At 40.5% G+C, this 17,573-nt stretch overlaps 1 protein-coding gene and 1 long non-coding RNA gene across 10 annotated transcripts in view; one reads left to right on the top strand and one right to left on the bottom strand.

Moving 5' to 3' along the window:
• Positions 1-17,573, top strand: part of DTNA (dystrobrevin alpha) — a 419,235-nt gene that overhangs the window by 99,971 nt on the left and 301,691 nt on the right. The gene's annotated exons all lie outside the window — the stretch shown is intronic.
• Positions 13,258-15,136, bottom strand: LOC149123749 (uncharacterized). Its single transcript, XR_016214594.1, has 2 exons — positions 15,006-15,136; positions 13,258-13,967 (listed from the first exon to the last, which is right to left on the bottom strand). It is a non-coding gene; the product is annotated as an uncharacterized LOC149123749 (long non-coding RNA).

Genomic DNA, 17,573 nt, shown 5'->3' with positions numbered 1-17,573 from the left:
TTTCCTACCGTTTTTTGATTTATAATCACAATCTACATATACTTAGCTAATTAGAATCTAACAAGCCTTCACTCAAGAGAGAATTCCTATCTCCATAAAGCTTTTATCCTTGACCTACTTATAATGTCAATATCAAGTTCCTTATTCTTCATGTTTTGTTTTTTAAAAGACATAATTACATGTTATTTTCCTGCATGTTGCAATTATGAGACTTTCTTTATATGAATATTGCTTTTGGAGAGAATGTTCTTTGAAAGTGTAGGAAAAAATTAACTGTTTTTTCTATAGGAACACTTTATAAAAGCAATAGATTGGAAATGAAACACATTCCAATATGCATCTGAGTCTTTGTTATTCACAATAGATGAAAGGTAATTTTATAAAAAATAATGCCAAGAAAAGTTTAACCTGAGATTTCATAGTTTATCATAAGTCAAATATGTTATTCTACCAATAGGGTAGCCTCACACCACACTGTAACCCACTGTGTATGTGTGCGTGACTGTGTGTGTGTGCATAGTAATATAATTTGCCAAGACATTTGGGAATTACAACTTTGAGAGAAACTTAGATTTACAGTGGATTTTGGTTGTAAGTGATGTGATTTTGTGATTAAGAGATCAGAGTCTTAGGTAAAATATTCTCCTTGTCAGTTATTTGGGGTTTATCTCACTTCCCCCAAATTTCCCACCTCTTGCTTCTTTTCACTTTGTACCACTGCCTTTTCTTCTTCTCCCTCTTTTTTGTAAGGAACATTTATTAAGTCTCATGTATACCAAGAATAAAAACCTTTTAGATTTTTATTTTTTATTTGAAAGAGAAAGAGCTCCAGTACATTGGTTCACTCCCCAAAGGCTGAGCTGGGAGTCAAGCAAGGAGATGGGAACACTATCCTGGTCTCCTGTGTGGGTGTGAGGGACTCAACTACTTCAGCCATCACTGCTGCCTCCCAGGGTCTTCATTGTACTCTGATGTGGGACACAGGTATCTTAACCTGTGGACTGCCCACTCCCCTTCTCTTTTGTCCTTTGATTTTCCTTTCTTTCACTGACCTAAAGTTGCCCCACAGATAATCATAAAGAGCTTCACTCATTATTATTCTTTTCAAATTTATCTCCAAAGCAATCATCTTTTGTTCCCTAATCATTAATCCATGATCTTCATAACTGTCAATCAAGCATCTTGGTCAACCTGAGAAAACTGGGTCACTGGCCTCTCCACCACAAAACATTGACACTTAACGTTGATTCCAGTAAAGAAAAGTCAAGCAACATGTGCCTCTACCTTTTGTAAAAGGGCCTGGCAGGACTGAAATCATTGGTTCCAGTCCACCAGGGGATGAGTCATGTTCATACATGTGCACACAAAACATTCATGTGTGAAGAAATGAGTGAGCATGGGAAGGTCTAACACAACTCAAGAGAGAGCAGGGAGGAGAAACTGCAGCTGTAGAAAAGAACTGCGGCTGAGAGAAAAGGTAACTATTGTACTAACCTCCAAAAGGAACGCTCAAGAAAGACCCAGAGCACAGGTGAAAGGTTAGTATTCAGAAAGTGGGGGAAGAGAGGAAGTGAACCAGCAAAGATAAGGGCAACTTTAGAGGTAAATGGAAAGGAAATTGAAAGAAACACTGTTGAGTGGCATCTCTATCTTGGTGAAACAGTGAAAAGGTAAGGGTGGAACTTAGGTCTTGAAAAGAACTAAAAAAGACTCACTTTGCTCAAATGCATACTGTATTAGGATTCTGCACAGAGACAGAACCAACAGTGGGGGCTGGGAGGGCATATATAGAGAGAGGGAGAGATTTATTTTAAGGAATTGGCTTACACAATTATGGAGGCTCATGAGTCCAAAATCTGCAGAGACAGTTTGGAGATCCAGGAAGAGCTGGTGTTGTGGGTCATGCACAGAGTGTTTTCTGCTGTATCTCTTCCTGCTTGGGAAGGTCAGCTATTGTTCTGTTAAAGCCTTCCACTGATTGTACAATCCCCTACCCATATTATGGAGGGAAATCTCCTTTTTCAAAGTCCACTCATTTACATATGAATTTTGTTCACAAACACTCACCCACAGAAACATTCAGAATAATATTTGACCTAATATCTAAGTACCATGGCTTAGTTAGGCTGACAACATCAAATTAACCACGAGACATATATTCCCCTAGCTGCTTGGATAACTTCTTGATCTTCCAGAACTGGTTTACCCATCTACCCTGGAAACCTTCCCATAAACTCATTCCAGATAGGACTTTGTTTTTCTGAGCAAAATTGCCAGATCACACAGTGTTTTCTTTGTCATATAAACATATCATTCTCTAACAACCCTACTAGAATCTACACCCTGCTAAGCACATGGATATTTTGGTCTTTTGTGGGTTTTATTTATTTATTTATTTTTTGGTCATTATTCACAGCTGTATCTCCAGCAGTCAAAATGTCATGACTGCATTATAGGAATTCAATATCAATATTGATATTGAGTGAATAAGTGAGTTAAATTAATTCCTTGAAGGGAATAAAAGATAAGTAACATACCAAATGCTTAATGTATGTAATTTTTCTTATCCTGGAACAATTCTGTTTTATACAAAATAGTTTGAAGGAAACTTTTGAAGAATTTATAGAGGTTTGTATTTTTATCCCTCTGAATAAATTGTACTAGCAACTAGGATTACACAGAAAATAGTGGTGGTAGGAATCAGACATCAGCATTTTTTTCCAGTTCTACAGGTAATTCCAAATGATTTTGAATCCTTGCACTAGATATAGTTAAGTTGTGGAAGTTGTTCAGAAAAGTTAGAAAAAAAAAATTGAGTATTGGAGCCGGTTCTGTGGTGCAGTGGGCAAAGCCACCCATGCAGTGCCGGCATCCCATATGGGTGCCGGTTTGAGGTTGGCTGCTCCACTTCTGATCCTGCTCTCTGCTATGTCCAGGGAAAGCAATGTAAGATGGCTCAAGTCCTTGGGCCCCTGCATACTTGTGGGAGACCCAGAAAAAGTTCCTGGTTCCTGGCTTCGGATTGGCCCAGCTCCAGCCTTCCCAGCCATTTGGAGAGTGAGCCAGCAGATGGAAGATCTCTCTGTAACTGTCTGTCTGTCTGTCTCTGCTTCTGCCTCTCTGTAACCCTGCCTTTCAATAAATAAATCTCAAAATAATGGGTAGTTCTGTGGAAGGCAGGACCATTGTGGAACAACACTAGGATGGAAACTTCGAGTAGGGAGCAGAGAAGATATGAAGGACATGTAAAAGCAGAGAAAAATGCTGAAAAGAAAGTCATGAGGTGCTTTGTAAATACTCTGAATGTCTATTATGAACCATGCACAGCACCAAGTGCTTTACATACATTGCCACTTATCTTTAATCATTAAAGTCTTGCAAGGAATAGTGTTAGATTCTTTTTGCACATGAGAACAATGATAAGTTCCTCATATCAAGTGATAAGAACTGCAAAAAGTCAAACCTATGATTGACCAGTTACTGCATCATTGGTTCTTAACCCCAACTGCACAGCACAGTTCCCAAATCTATGCCCTACTTCATATGTGGCATGGGAGAATCCCTATTAAGAGTCCCAGGCATCGGTATTGGATTTTAAACCTCATCAATGTTGCTAGGGTTGAAAAACATTATGTGAATACCATAAATCCCCCTGTATTTTGCCCACTGTCATACTGTGAACTTTAAGCAGCTCTCATCCAGGAAGAGACTGGGCTCAATCAGTTTGTGAATGGTCCACCCTAAATTCAAATAAAGGAGCCTGAACCTTCACACAGTGCACAGGTAATTTTAAGTTCTCAAACAGCCTGTTCTTTGATGTTAGTAAGAGTTTTATCCCATTGTTACTTTGAGTTCATGAAATAGATTACACAACCCCTAGTCTCTGACTCCCCACAAAGGATCCTGCTCAGTGTCATTCTACTTTTGTGAGTTTTATAGCACCATTGTTGTTTTATATAACCTACTCCATTCCAAAAATAGCTAATACCTGGGCCATACACCTACATGTACATCTACACTTACACACATACATCACTCAAATAAAACAGAGTATAATAGATGTTATGAAGTAATTGTTAAGTTTAATGAATGATGTTTGCTAAAGATCAAGCTAATTGTTTTAATCCCAATAGTAATAATAATAATAAAGATTAGAGATAAAACATTAAACATAAGAATAGAACAGTAAAAATTCTCTCCTGGCTATGTACTAGAATCTAGGAGGACTTTTTAAACAAAGAGATGCTCAGAATCCACCTCAGTGTCTATATTGGACCCAGGCATTGCTATTTTAAAAGTTCCCTAGATGATTCAAATATGCTGTTTTTCCTATCTTTCTCTGTCCTTCCTCCGTTGTAGAAGATGGGTATTAAATGGGAATACTCTGATTTATTATCAATGATGATACTGATGATATAATGATTTCAGAAACTCTAATTGAGCTTGTTGTATGCTAAACAGTTTTTCCAAGTGTTCTACATAAGATAACTCATTTCTTGTCAGAAACAATATTATTATCATCTTTCTGCAGACAAGACATAGAAAAAGTAAGTAACTTCCTATATAAGACACAACAGAGGTGTTCTGACCCCAGTATCCCAATCTCTTACAGCCTCAAGTGAGATAATGAAATAAACTGGATTATGTCTCCCGAGTTCTCCCATCAGGTTTCTTTATTCTTTGAATTTGACAGGGTCTAACCTGACTCAGCAAATCCACTACTAAGTAATAAGGAAATCCCTCCTCATTGTCTTCACTTTGCAATGGAACAGCACCAAGTCTGAGACTCAAGAAAGTACTGCTAAGTGATTAACCTGTTTTGGAAAGGTCTTCAGTACAATAGAAAGAATGTAAGCCATTAGAACCACAGAGATACAAGATCAGTCCATTTTGTGATCCATAAAATGGAAATAGTGATTCCTAAATTATAGGTTTTAAAGGATTAAGTGGAGTAAGGTAGGAAAAGCTCCTATGCACGCAGTAGGCGCTCAATACACAGGGGTTAGTTTCCCTTTTGCCCTTCTCCTATGCTATGTACTCCACTACCTTGGTATACAGAAATTCCTGCTTGGTGTCTACATTTCTGCTTTTTATTCTTTTATCCTCTAAATATAAAAGATTGTGTGGGGTCAAATTATATATGAGAAAGGTCTGCCAAGTACAGTAGGGCTTCAATCACACATGTGTCAGTTTATTTGATATTTTGCTACATTCATGGGTCTTCACTCCTTTTTTTCCTCTTGTATTTCATCTTGGATAATTTTATTGACAAATATTAAATTTTACTGGCCCTATCTTCTCTGAGTTCAATATGCTGGTACAGCTCTCTGAATGGGTCCTTCATTTATGATACAAAATTTTCATTTTGATAATTTCCATTTCATTATTTTTCTTAATACTCATACTCTGCTGAAATGCCCCAACTGTTGGCATTTTTATTATATCTTTTGAACATATTTATCATAGTTTTAAATAAAATCCTGTCAGCCAACTCCAATATTTGAGCCATCTGTTGGTCTGCTTCTATTTTTTGTTCAGGAGTCACATTTTTCTGCTTTGTGTGTCTTTCAATTTTTGATTATGTATCAGTCAGTATGGGTAAAATCATAGTAGTAAATACTATTTACCCCCAGAAAAGGGCTCACCCATTTCTCCATCAGGATGCTTATGTGGGTGTGGGTGTTGAGGGCAGGGCAGTGGTTCAGGGGAAGAAGAACCAAGAGAACTGAATTAAGCATCAGGATCTGAGTTTTGCTACATCTTCAGTTAGAGTTAGTTTCCAATGGCTTTAGATGTCTTATGTAAATAGCACATTCCCTTTAGCAAGCTGGGATTGAGAGTGCTCCAGAGACATCTTTATGCTTAACCTCTAGCTGCTAACATTTCTGAACCAGGAGAGATCTCTCCATTCTTCCACTTGACTCCAACTGTCCAAGCCTGAAGATGCTTCTCTGTCCCTTTGCAACTGGAGTGCATTAAGTCTGATGAATCGTGGAGATACTCCATCAGCTCTCCTGCCTGGCCCCAGCCTGTATCAGCCACCTCCAAACACTTGTCAAAGGACTGCAGGAAGAATGGGCAGGAAGGCACAGATGCAGTATTCTCTGTGGTCAGGATGTCTCCAGATTCTACCCTCTAACACTATTCTACTGGAGCAATTAGAAGTTAGTTACTGTTGGGCTGGTTGTCTTTACTGCCCTCTGTGGAGAGAATGTTCCTCATCTTGCAGTGTCCCTAGAAGTGCTAACAGCTGTGGAATTCTCTGCGAGGAAGGGTCAATCTCATTTTGTAAATTAATGTAGTTATCTGTCATTGGTCTTCAGCTCTCTGATAAGATTTTTGAGGCTCTGGTTCAGGATAGATAGATTTAATGGAGTAGAGAAAGCATGGGGAGGCATTGAGTTACTTTTAGGACACTTCATATGAGAACAATCAGGTAGTCAGGCATTCTCCTAACATTTATAGGATCTGGGGCAAGGAAAACAAATGAGGACACTCACAGAAAAATGTCTAAATATTTAGAAGTTATAAACCAGACTTATGAACTTGTGTTTTTTTCTACTTTGATAAATGTATCTTTATAATGACCTTGAAGGCAAGTGCACATAGAGTTTCTTTTACTGTGGCATCTCAGAGAAAGACAGCAACCAGATATTCTACCTCCTCTTCTCATCCCTAGTGCTGTTGTGTATCTGAAAGGGCCTTGTGCGTGTGTGTGCATGAACACCTCAGCACATTGTGCCACCCTGGATTCCTACTCTCTGCATCCACATCTCCACGACCAACGCTCTACCTTCCCTAGAATTTCAAGAGTGTACCTTGGAAAGACAACCCTAGCAGGAGTCTCAGGGCTTTTTGGCAGTGAATGCTAGAGTTGCAAATACTCAGAGCTGATGCAGAAGATGACCACTGGTTCTTCTAATGCCCAGCTCTATGGAGAAAGACCGTGTAAAGAGTGAGACCCAAAGCCCATGTTATGGCATAGTAGGTAAAGGTGACACCAGTGTCCCAGGGAGTACCAGTTCATGTCCTGGCTGCTGTGCTTCTGATCCAGCTCCCTGCTGATGGCCTGGGAAAGGCAGTGGAAGATGGCCCAAGTGGTTGGGCACCTGCCACACATGTGGGAGACCCAGATGAAACCTCTGTCTTCTGGTTACAGCCTGGCTCAGTCCTAGCCATTGTGGCCACTTGGGGAGTGAACCAGTAAATAGAAGTCCTCTCTCTCTCTCTCTGTCCCTCCTCTCTCTGTAACTCTTTCAAATAAATACATAAATCTTAAAAAAAATGAGGTTTGGGGGCAGGTCCACTCCCAACCTCCAATCCTCTGGCCAGGTCAAAAAACAGTGCGGTAATGAGTGCTTGGGAGAGAAGGAAACAAACTGCATAGAGAACCAGGAAATATGGAAAGAAAATAGATTTTTTTTTACCAAGATGGTGCCAAAGGTGAAGAAGGAAGATCCTACCACTCCCAAAGCCAAAGTCAAAAGGAAGGGCTTTGAAGATCAAGTAGGAAGTGCTGAAATGCATCCATAGCCACACACACACATACACACACACACACACAATACCCGCATGTCACCCATGTTCCAGCAGCCCAAGACATTTTGCCTCCAGCAGTAGACCAAATAGCCTCAGAAGAGCACCCCCAGGAGAAACAAGTCTGACCACTATGCCATCATCAAGTTCCCCCTGACCACTGAGTTTGCTATGAAGCAGACAGAAGACAACAAAATACTCATGTTCATTGTGGATATCAATGCCACCAAGCAGCAGATCAAACAAGCTATGACACTGATGTGGCCAAAGTCAACACCCTGATCTGACCTGATGGAGCAAAGAAGGTGTACATTTGACTGACTCCTGAGTAGGATGCTTTGGATGTCACCAAAAAAATTGGGATCATCTAAACTGAGTCCAGCTGACTAATTCTAAATATATTTTTTTCACCATAAAAAAATTAAAGGATGCTAAGGATGATCTTTAGCCCTTTGTCCAGGACCAACACTTAGAACTATAGAAATAGCAAAATTTATACATCTTCCTAAGAGCTTCAACATTAATGATATAGTTTTGCCGGCGCCGTGGCTCCCTAGGCTAATCCTCTGCCTTGCAGCGCCGGCACACCGGGTTCTAGTCCCGGTCGGGGCGCCGGATTCTGTCCCGGTTGCCCCTCTTCCAGGCCAGCTCTCTGCTATGGCCCGGGAGTGCAGTGGAGGATGGCCCAGGTGCTTGGGCCCTGCACCCCATGGGAGACCAGGAAAAGCACCTGGCTCCTGGCTTCAGATCAGCACGATGCACTGGCTGCAGCGCGCCGGCCGCGGTGGCCATTGGAGGGTGAACCAATGGCAAAAGGAAGACCTTTCTCTCTGTCTCTCTCTCTCACTATCCACTCTGCCTGTCAAAAAATAAATAAATAAATAAAAACATTAATGATATAGTTTTGAATAAATAGGGCACTGTATTAATAAATAATTTATATATAAACATATCAGTGTGCCCCATATGCAAATGACCATGACAGCTTATAAAAGAAATGACTTCACTCTCAGAATTTACGGGCCTTCCAACAAAAAACAAGCAGAAAGTGGCTGCCAAGATCATTTTAAGATAATTTTACTTGTCTTGACTGGGTTGTGATTTAATTGATAGTTTAAGCAGAACTGTAATTCCAAAAAAGAATATTTTCATTTCATGAGACACATAGTTTATGCATATGAAGGAATTTATAATTATATATGTCCATGTTTAATTCCACAGATATATGATGGAAGTTTTAATATATGGGACTACAAATAACTTCAGAATAAAAAGATCTCTTTATTTTAATTGAATGTTAACTTCACTATGTCTGATATAGATAATTATATAACTTTCTGGGAATTAGCATTCATTTTAGCATTAGATATGTGGAGATATTAGATATATGTGGAGAAATATGAGGGTAAATCAAAAAGTTCATGGAAGATAGAATTAAAAGTGTATTTTGGTGCAAAAAGTTCTTAAATTCATGCAGTTTTTTGTATTGTGCATTTTCATTAACTTTTAGAAGATTTCTTATATACATGGATTTTAAAACAGAAATACATTCCTAGTTCTACCCTCTCTAGGGAGTGGGTGGCTTGCCTAGTGGTTAGGGTGCCCACGTACAACATTAGAGAATTGGTCCCAGTTCTAGATTTCCTGCTAATGCAGACCCTGAGAGGCAGCAATGATGATTCAGGTAATTGGGTTCCTAGCATACCTGTGGCAAACCTGCACTGAGTTCCCAGATTTGGCCTGGCCCAGTCATGTCTATTACAAGCATTTGGGAAGTGAATCGATGGATGCGAGCTCTCACTTTGTGTCTCTCTGCCTCTCAAATAAATAAAATTTTAAAAACTCCACCTTCTCCCTCCTAAAGCAACCTCTCCACTGACATTTTTTTAAATTTACTGGAATAAAGAAAACAGAAAAGAATGAAGAAGCAATGGGCTATTGGCGTACTTCTTGGAAAATGAAAAGGGTATGGATGACTGACACTTGATTTATCTGAGCAGATTTAAAGGACCCAAGTATCTGCAAATGAAAGGGGAATAAGAAGCCTGTGAAAACTCATGAAAGATTCAAAGACTTGAAGCAAAGGGGATTACTGAAGCCAGGGGAGAAACTTGGGGCTTAAAACACATTGGGTTGAAATTCTTAGAATAGCTGGATTCCCAAATCCCCTCCTCAACCTTGTACAGCCTGAACACTCTCTCTTCTTCACCCTGCAGGAAACATGGGTGGTAGGAGGTTATTCTCTGGAGTAATTAACTAGAGAGGCACAAACTCAGCCATTCTGGGAACAGTGGCAGGTGAGGGGGAGGTGCAGTACTGAAATCAGAAAGACTAGGTGGAAAGCTGCATGCTGAATAGTAAGACTTCCCTCCTTTCAAGCTGTTGCACGCCACTCAAATCCTGGGACCTGGCAACCAGACTTGGACCCGCCCCCCAGGCAGGACATGGGAAGGGGCACTTGTCTAGAGGGTCTAACTATCAAGAGACAGGAATCTAGTTACGCTATTGGATATTTTAATGAAATAACTCAGTTTTGTCTAATCAGTTTGAGGTAATGTCCTATAACCTCTGACACATTGCGTGAACAGATAGCTAAAAAATATCAGATATGTAGGAAATTCTCTAACATAAAAGAGACAAAAACTGGCCGACTGACAATCTGACTAGCAAGAAATTGAAGAAAACAACAGGAGTCACTGTGCACTTACTCCTCATGTAGGATCTTTGTCCTTAGTGTGCTGTACATTGAGAATTAATGCTATAACTAGTACTCAAACAGTATTTTTCACTTTGTTTCTGTGTGGGAGCAAACTGTTGAAATCTTTACTTAATGTATGCTAAACTGATCTTCTGTATATAAAGAGAATTGAGAATGAATCTTGATGTGAATGGAAGGGGAGAGGGAGTGGGAAAGGGGAGGGTTGCAGGTTGGAGGGACGTTATGGGGGGAAGCCATTGTAATCATAAGCTGTACTTTGGAAATTTATATTCATTAAATAAAAGTTTAAAAAAGTCAAATAGGATGTATCATGGAACAAAATAATTTCTCAATAACATTAGAAACTAATAGTGAAAAAATTCTTCAAAAGGTCTGAGAATTCTGTATCTAGTCAAATGAAAACATGGTGTAAGAAGATAATGCAGAAATATTTTAAAGCATTCAAGTTATCTGTTTGTTCCAAGTATCCTTCTTAGAAAATTATGGGAATGTATGGTCCTTACCCATCCTAAGGAGCCCATGAAGATTAAGCAAAGAATCCAGGCAGTGCGTGTAAGTGCTACAGAGAAGCAAAGGGCAGAGCCAGGATTACAGCTCAAAAGCAAGATTTCCAGAAAAAGAATGCGGGTGTGAAAAAAATAACTGATACCTTTAACTGGATTAAGAATATTGTATATGTATTGGAGAATTTGAGAAAATGTAATGATGGGCAGATAAAAACTTAAGCAAATGTAAATATGGGCCAGCGCCGCGGCTCACTAGGCTAATCCTCCGCCTAGCGGCGCCGGCACACCGGGTTCTAGTCCCGGTCGGGGCACCGGATTCTGTCCCGGTTGCCCCTCTTCCAGGCCAGCCCTCTGCTGTGGCCAGGGAGTGCAGTGGAGGATGGCCCAGGTGCTTGGGCCCTGCACCCCATGGGAGACCAGGAAAAGCACCTGGCTCCTGGCTCCTGCCATCGGATCAGCGCGGTGCGCTGGCTGCAGCGCGCTGGCCGCGGCGGCCATTGGAGGGTGAACCAACGGCAAAAGGAAGACCTTTCTCTCTGTCTCTCTCTCTCACTGTCCACTCTGCCTGTCAAAAAAAAAAAAAAAAAAAAAGTAAATATGACAACCTATGTTAGGGAGAAAAAGAGAAATGTGTAAGAAAATAGAATTGTAATCTTCATGTGGTTTTATGTGAATAATATATACTTAGTCAAAATAATGTGAACACTGAATAGTGCTTCATCTGAAATTGTTGTGTAATTAATGTGGGAGGATTAGGGGAAGAGGTGTGTATGTGTGCCTTGTGTGGATGTGTGTGTGAGAAAAGCAAGGAAGACAGAGTACACACACCGAAGAAAGTGTGCAACGGCTGAAATCTGGTTTTTCATAGTAGTAGCTATCAGAATTATCAACATTTGAAAATGCAAAAAGTAGATATATGAGGGGGCGGGCGTTTGGTGTAGCACTTAAGAAGCCACTTGGGACACCACCATCCTGGATTGGGGTCCCAGGTCTGCTTCTGACTCCAGTTTCTTTCTAGTAGCAGTCAGGCCCCTGGCACCCACGTGAGAGACCTGGATGATATCCTAGGCTCCTAGCTTTGGCCTGATCCAGCTGTAGGCATTTGGCAAGTAAACCAGAAGAGGGACTATCTCTTGCTCTCACTTGCACTCTCGCTCCCCTCTCTCTGCCTTCTCCCTCTCTCCAATCCCCACCTCCAAATTTAAGAATATGTACAAATTAATAGTTGAGCTGAAGTTAGGTGCCTCTGAGGTTCAAAGGTAGAAAGGGGTGATGAGGAATTCTTTTAAGCTCTATAGTTGCATGTGTGTGCAAGAATTTTTATTAATGTATAAAAGCTATTTTTCCATGATTACAACAAGTACTAGAGCTCTGTGGTTTTTAAGTTGTGCTTCCCAAGTTCCTAGGGGTCCCTAGAGCCCCCGGCAGGGCCTGCTGAAAGAGGGGGCTAAGGAGGCAGGGGCAATAGGACTCATGGCTGAGTTTCTACTAAAAGAACTATGCCTCATCATTATTACATTTCACTAAACTGTTTCCCCCGACTCCATAATAAAACAACAAATTTGAAAATCAGAGCTGGCACTGTGGGCTCAGTAGGTTAATCCTCTTCCTGCGGTGCAGGCATATCATATGGGTGTGGGTTCTAGTCCCGGCTGCTCCTCTTCCTATCTGGCTCTCTGCACTGGCCTGGGAAAGCAGTGGAAGATGGCCCAGATGCTTGGGCCATGCATCCAAGTGGGAGACCCAGAAGAAACTTCTGACTCCTGGCTTCAGATTGGCATAGCTCCAGCTGTTGCAGCCTTTTGGGAAGTGAACCAGTCGGTGGAGGACATTTCTCTGTCTCTCCATTTCACTGTAACTCTACCTCTCAAATAAATAAATAAATAAAATCTTTTTTAAAAAAAAAGAAAGTCCTTGATAGCCATGTGCTCATCTGAAGAAAAAGTGCCCCCTAGTGAATATGCTGGGCAAAAACACTGAACTCCATCCAGTCAGCTGTCAACCGACATTTTTTATCACAACCATTTTTTTTTATTTTTTATTTTTTATTTTTTGACAGGCAGAGTGGACAGTGAGAGAGAGAAATGGAGAGAAAGGTCTTCCTTTGCCGTTGGTTCACCCTCCAATGGCCACAGCGGCTGACGCGCTGTGGCCGGCACACCGCACTGATCCGATGGCAGGAGCCAGGTACTTATCCTGGTCTCCCATGCGGGTGCAGGGCCCAAGGACTTGGGTCATCCTCCACTGCACTCCCTGGCCACAGCAGAGGGCTGGCCTGGAAGAGGGGCAACCGGGACAGAATCCGGTGCCCCGACCGGGACTAGAACCTGGTGTGCTGACGCCACAAGGCGGAGGATTAGCCTAGTGAGCCGCGGCGCAAGCACAACCATTTTTGTCCCATTTCTCACCCTGGATAAATATTAAAAGCCTTGGATTAGAACTGGTTTTTCACTTGAGATTCAAATATGGATTGAAATTTGACTATAAGAATTTGCATAGTTTTAAATGATGACAGCATTTTTATTTTGCTCCAAAACTTAATTTTACCCTCACTTCCTAAGTGGCATCGATAGGAGAGTTCACATAAGTGACACAACAGAGGCCAGCTCTCTGTCCCAAGCACGAGGCAGGAAGGACATGCTCACTCTCCCTTGTGATGGACGTGTTCATGGATGTACTAGAACTAGGGATGACTTCCCACAGGAAAACTGCTCCCATCCCAGCCTAATGGAAAAATATAATAAAAATCGCCATTTGTCATGCTGAATATAGTCTCTATGTATTTTTCAAAATGCTGTACAATATTTGTTTCTGGGGCTTTAGAAACTCTCAAAAACATCCTTAAATTGGTAAGTTTCATTTAAGAAAATATCAAATGCTGACACAGACATTCCTGAAAAAGTCACTTCCTCTGTCCATCTCTTTCTTCCCCTGCGCACCCTACACAATTCTAAATTATGTGCCTCTTCTGTGTGCTTCCATTATTTCTCAACCTAAAATAACTAAAAGCCACTTTGAAAATAACTATATTTTTATACAGTTTATGTAGAATATATGTTAATGTGTAGATTGAGACACTTTGTAGATTCTGAACTGTATGCATATTCCCTTGAGACTGGCCACAACTCTTGGATGTATTATTACTCTCACTGTAGGGATGGAGAAATAGTGGCTCTTGGAGGTTGACCTCTCCCAGGTTGTAAGGCCTACAGGGGTAAAGACAAAATGAAAATCACATCTTCAGAACATGGGTCTATTGGGCCAAATATCTCCTAATGAATAAAACATTTTTACCAAAAGCATACATATACTTTCTTAAACTCCAGGTTACATACACAGGATGACCAACTTCTGATTTTTCCAGACTTCCACAGCTTTAGCCCTGAAAACCCTCCATCTCTGTACATCTATTAGTCCCAAACTGGGGTCATATAGCAGTCGGCCCAAGAGACTGTAATAGGCAGATACCTATCATGGGAACTGAAAGAGATATAGAAAATGATATGTTGGGCCAGCACCGCGGCTCACTAGGCTAATCCTCTGCCTGCAGCACTGGCACACCAGATTCTAGTCCTGGTAAGGGTGCCGGATTCTGTTCCGGTTGCCCCTCTTCCAGGCCAGCTCTCTGCTGTGGCCAGGAAAGTGCAGTGGAGGATGGCCCAAGTCCTTGGGCCCTGCACCCGCATGGGAGACCAGGAGAAGCACCTGGCTGCTGGCTTCAGATCAGCGCGGTGCGCCAGCCACAGTGTGCCGGTCGCAACGGCCATTGGAGGGTGAACCAACAGTAAAGGAAGACCTCTCTCTCTCTCTCTCTCTCTCTCTCACACTCTCTCATTCCCTCACTCTCTCACTGCCCACTCTGCCTGTCAAAAAAATAAATAAATAAAATAAAAATAAAAAAGAAAATGATATGCAAATGTGAGAAGATCTTCCAGAAAGTTTATTTAAACAAGGGTCGAAAGGATTTTGTAACCATACCAAAGGAAACCAATTTTAACAACCACTGTAGCCCAATAATTAGCACTTACTTTTGAAAAAAGGTTTATATCACCAAATCAATCTATAGATTTAAGAAGCACATCAATATCATGAAATGTCCGAGGGCCATCCCTCCTAAACCTGCCTAGGGCTTGCTCTCCTCAAAGTCCACCTTGCCTAAGTAGCTGCTGCCTGTCCCATTTCCTGTCTGCTCCCACCACAGTGGGCCAGATTCTGTTCCCCACCCCATTCGCTTGTATTCTCACCATTTCCTTGAAGGTTGCTCTGTTCCTCACTGTTTCCATGTGCACGTTCTCAACACCTGCGTCAGCCTGCTGCAGTTTCTTCCATGTTGAAGTGTCTCCATTCCTGTTCCCCGCCTCCTCCAAGCCCAGCTGCAACAGATACCCAGAGAAGAGAAAGAGGCTTTTATTAAAGACAAACAAGGAAGCGAGGGAGTGAGGAAAAGTCACAATTATTCTTTCTTGAATTGTGTGTGTGTGTGTAAATTATCAAAGTAAGATAACCTCATTCTAGAAATTGTAAGAAATTGATTAAGATATTTAAAAAAGGACCCACAAATAATTTTTTGAAATTTTTTGCTTTTTTTTAACTTTTATTTAATGAATATAAATTTCCAAAGTACGACTTATGGATTACAATGGCTTCCCCCCCATAACTTCCCTCCCACCCGCAACCCTCCCCTCTCCCACTCCCTCTCCCCTTCCATTCATATCAAGATTCATTTTCAATTCTCTTTATATACAAAAGATCAGTTTAGCATATATTAAGTAAAGATTTCAACAGTTTGCACCCACATAGAAACACAAAGTGAAAAATACTGTTTGAATACTAGTTATAGCATTAAATCACAATGTACAGCACATTAAGGACAGAGATCCTACATGAGGAGTAAGTGCACAGTGACACCTGTTGTTGACTTAACAAATTGACACTCTTGTTTATATGGCATCAGTAATCACCCTAGGCTCTTGTCAGGAGTTGCCAAGGCTATGGAAGCCTTTTGAGTTCACTGACTCTGATCATATTTAGACAAGGTCGTAGTCAAAGTGGAAGTTCTCTCCTCCCTTCAGAGAAAGGTACCTCCTTCTTTGATGACCTGTTCTTTCCACTGGGATCTCACTCGCAGAGATCTTTCATTTAGGTTTGTGTTTTTTTGTTTTTTTTTTTTTTTTTTTGGCCAGAGTGTCTTGGCTTTCCATGCCTGAAATACTCTCATGGGCTTTTCAGCTGGATCTGCATGCCTTAAGGGCTGATTCTGAGGCCAGAGTGCTGTTTAGGACATCTGCCATTCTATGGGTCTGCTGTGTATCTCACTTCCCATGTTGGATCATTCTCTCCCTTTTTGATTCTATCGGTTAGTATTTGCAGACACTAGTCTTGTTTATGTGATCCCTTTGACTCTTATTCCTATCATTATGATCAATTGTGACAGAAATTGATCACTTGGACTAGCGAGATGGCATTGGTACATGCCACCTTGATGGGATTGAATTGGAATCCCCTGGTATGTTTCTAACTCTGCCATTTAGGGCAAGTCAGCTTGAGCATGTCCCAAATTGTACATCTCTTCCCTCTCTTATTCCCACTCTTATATTTAACAGGGATCACTTTTCAGTTAAGTTTCAACACTTAAGAATGACTGTGTATTAATTGCAGAATTCACAAATAATTTTAATAGTATTTTTGTGGCCTTTTTCTTTCTCTAAATCATGGCACATGTAAACTTATGTGTTGATTTTTTTAATGTCACTTTTAGTCTGTATCATTCTGTTTTCATTAAACTATCATTATTCTTCATAATTCTCTACCAAATATATTATGACTAATATGTTTGTCCAAATGGCCCTCTCCATGATTAGGGTTATTTTCATAAGATAGACATCAACAATGGGAGTTTATTGCATCCAATTCGTAAGTTGATTTGCACTTAATATGATTATGCATAGCAAGCTACCATATCCTTTTTCTTTTGACTATTTATTTAAGATTTATAACATAATAGTCTCAATATACTGATCTTGACACACATGGACATAATGAAGTGGTTACTACAGTAAAGCAAATTAACATACTTGTGCTTCATACACTTGTGTATGTGTGTTTGTGCATGTATGTATGGTAGGAGTACCTCAAATATACTCTCTTGGCAAATTACAGATATAAGGAACAATGTTACATAGTACAGGATTCATGCTATACATATGTTCTCTAGAATTATCCATACTAAACAATTTTGTATCTTTTAGCTCCCAACTTCCCATTCCTACTTTAACCCTTGCTCTGTCTCTGGTCCCACCATTTTACTCTCTTTCTAGATATTTGCATATTTTATATAAACTCCACACATATAATTTATAAGTGAGATCATGTAATTTTTTTTGTCTTATTTCATTTAGTATAATGTCCTGTAGGTTCTTAGAATTCCATTGTATGTCTATAAACCAATTTCTTTACTCATTCTTCTGTCAACAAACACTCCAGCAGCCGCCACATCTTCTTTATTGTGAATAATGCTGCAGTGAACACAGGAGTGCAGTTATCATTATGAGGTGGTGACTTCACTTCCTTTGTCATATGCCCACACAAGGGATTGCTGGGTATATTTTTAACTGTTTAGCATCTAACAAGATTATGCATAGCATGTTACTGTATTGAATGCCTTCTCTATTTGCTGTTAAAAGCCCCTGTTTTCAAATGCTGATTATGTAGTTTATCTGGTTTTTCTTAGGTAGTGTCTATTTTAGTTACTTTTAAATAACTACTGCTTATAATCATTAGGTTTTTCCCTTTTAAGAAAACCATGATTCCCC

Source organism: Oryctolagus cuniculus, chromosome 10, assembly GCF_051225735.1.
Source record: "Oryctolagus cuniculus isolate XC-2025 breed Fujian yellow rabbit chromosome 10, ASM5122573v1, whole genome shotgun sequence".
Classification (NCBI taxonomy): domain Eukaryota; kingdom Metazoa; phylum Chordata; class Mammalia; order Lagomorpha; family Leporidae; genus Oryctolagus; species Oryctolagus cuniculus.
The sequence above is the reverse complement of the archived record's forward strand: the minus strand, read 5'-3'. Positions and strand labels throughout refer to the sequence as shown.